This window comes from Capsicum annuum, chromosome 2 (genome assembly GCF_002878395.1).
Source record: "Capsicum annuum cultivar UCD-10X-F1 chromosome 2, UCD10Xv1.1, whole genome shotgun sequence".
In the NCBI taxonomy this organism is placed as follows: Eukaryota; Viridiplantae; Streptophyta; class Magnoliopsida; order Solanales; family Solanaceae; genus Capsicum; species Capsicum annuum.
In genome coordinates, this window is record NC_061112.1 from 152608713 (window position 1) to 152611865 (window position 3153).

Below are 3153 nucleotides of genomic sequence, written 5' to 3' on the forward strand. Positions count from 1 at the left end.
AGGCGTGACAATTAAGGTGGGTGGATGAGTCGTAGTCAGTAGGTAGGAGGGCTTGAGTTTCTTTTGTTTGGCAGTATTGCATATTTTTGTAGCTGGTGTATCTATGTTTTTTATCGTGTTCCATGTTTTTGATATTTTAATATACTGTCCTTTGTCTTGAGCCGGGGGTCTATCGGAAACAGTCTCTCTACTTCGTTAGAGATAGTGGTATAGTCTGCGTACACTCTAACCTCCCTAGACCCCACGATGTGGGAATCTACTGGGTTTGTTGTTGTTGTTATTGTTGTTGTTGTATTAAAGATATTTAGTACTCGTTCGGTAAAATGTATAAGATAATAATGAATATGTTGTATTAATAATATTGGACTTAGTAGTGCAAAGATTAATAATACTGAGATTAGTAATACTGGGATTATTTTTTATGCAGTGTTTGGTTTGATGCATTGAAAGTAATATATATTGTTATATTTTAAAAAGAATATTGTTTGTTTACAAAAAGACCCTCGACATATTATAACTTTTAAGGTAATATTTATGTATTATGCCCTTAAATTTTAAGCTGGACGCGCCCAGTTTTGCGTGTTGAATACGCGTTTTGCCACGTAGGATTGGAGGTCGTATTTGTGCAGTTTTAAATAGTTAAAGGTCATATTTGTGACTGTCAAAGTTTAAGATCAAAGTTATAATTTGGTGTCAAGTTTAGGGTCATTTTTATGTATTAACTCTATTAAAAACCCTGTATTACTAATTCATGGTATTGTAATACATAGGTTCAAAATTCTACCAAACATAGTATTAATTAATACCACACTTAATACATAGACTATTTCTCCTAATACGACCTACCAAACGACCCCTTATTATTTTAAAAATTCAAATTTTAGATGTGGCATATAAGTATTTTTCTTTTGAAAAAATCCTTATTTAAATTTCTAACTATACCATTGGTATTTGGTGCTAAAAGATTTTACTCCATTCTTATACTCTCATTGTACCAAAATACTTGTCATGTCCATCCATTGTTTGAGAGTCAAACTAAATTCATATTGATCAATATTATAAAATATATATATATATATATATTAATCATTTTAATTGGAAGCGAATTGTAACTTATCCAATAGTGAATTAAACTAATGTATTAGCTCACTTAAGAGTTAATTACAAGTAACTTTTATAACAAATATGTAGTAGTAACTTGTAAACTATAGAAAACAACCTCTTATAATAAGTATAAACTTATATAAATAGTGTAAAATTTAATTTAGAGTCTCAAATATGTGTTAAATTAAAAAAAGAAAAAACATATGGGAATGGTTCAGGGGTCCCCCACTGCATCTGAAACTTGTATTTGGCAAATCCAATTCTTCCTCGTAATGGTTTCACTGCTGATTAAAAGACAAAAAAGAATGCTACTCTTTGAGAATCCTATGTGGGGTTTACTATAATTGTTTGCTAGTATTAGTATATGTACTACATATTCGAATTCATTGCTTTTCATACTACTTGATGACTGAGAATTAGAATTTTTGAATTTAAGCTTGATGAGTTTTATTTATTCCATATCAACAAAATTCGTTATGGCTATGTTAATTAAAATTCTATACAACCTACAAAGTTGAAATGGTACAATATTATGTTTTGTTAGCGCATGATGACCTAGTTAATAGTATTTCTTCGCTTTATCGTCAATTTTAATTTTGAATGTGTAATTATTTTAAGCAAAAGTGAGTTATAATGGAAGGGGAGTAATTTATTAGAAAGTGATTAGGAAGTTCTCATATGCAATTTGGTGCTCCTTCAACCAAATTATACTCCCTCCGTACCATTTTACTCGTCCCAATTTTACATTACATATTGATTAAGAAAAACAATTAATAATATGGCTACTTTACTATAGTACCTCTATTAAATTATGTTTACATTTTAATTTAGAGATTAAACAATTAATACTAAGGGTAAAAAAGAGGAAAAAATTGTTTTGTCTTGATTAATGAAAGTAAAATGAGAAATCAAATTAGGAAATTTGAGACGAATAAAATATGACGGGGTAGTATTAATTATGAAATCAAGTTTCCTAGGGATTAGCATAGTTTAGCAAGATCAAAGATGCATTAGCAATCAGCAACAGCAGCAAAACTTAAAAACTCATTGTGTCAGATCCATGTTTAATGTTTGGATAGACCTAAAACGAAGTTCAATTAATTATACTAGTATTAAAAAGCAACAAATTAAGTTCCACTGATAAAAAGGGCAGAGTTGAAATCAATTGATTGTTTCATTGGATTCTTTAAAATTACCTTTTCTGGATAAGTTTCAATATTTTTTCCATTGTTACCTTCTGTGAAACAGCATATGGCAGATGCGAAGAATTTTTTTGTGTTATTTTTTTCATTATTTGCCTATTAATTTTGGTACAGTAGAAAAACAAATGTATAAAGATCTTAGAATCGTTCCTAAAAAATATCGCTTAAGCTACGGTTGTGGAGCAGCGGATGGGGCTGCTCCACCCTTAATCAGAGGTGCATGGAGAAAACTCTGTTGAGCCCTAGCCCCGACGGAAATTCAGATTAATCGGACTCCAATGCGGGTACCAAACGCCAATTAAGAAACCAAAAAATAAAAAATATCACTTAAGCTTGTTAAAAGAGAAAAAACTTCGTATTCTTAAATACTACTCTCCGTCTCATTTTATCCGTTCCAAATTGGGATTACACAGCTATTAAAAAAACAATAATTGGTAATGTAACTTTATCATTTTGCCCCTCTTAATTGTATCTTATTATTAGTTCCAATATTGATAGATGACTAATATCAAAGCACCATTTATATTCTTAATGGTGTACTCTTATTGTTATTAGTTCAAAAAGTCTTTGTTATATTTTTCAAGAATATGTTAATAACAACGAATAATCAATTACACTAAGGGTATAATGAAGAAGAAAAAAATTATCTTATCTTAATAAGTAAAAAAAAGATAAGTAAAATAGACATCAAATTAAGAAATTTGGGACCCGTAAAATGGGATGGAGGGAGTACATTATTTCGGTGTATCAAAAACGGTTATGTCATTGACAAGTTAATTTGTACAGTATAATACCACTCTCTCTGTTTTATATTAATTGGTCCCTATTGACTTAACACATCATTAAG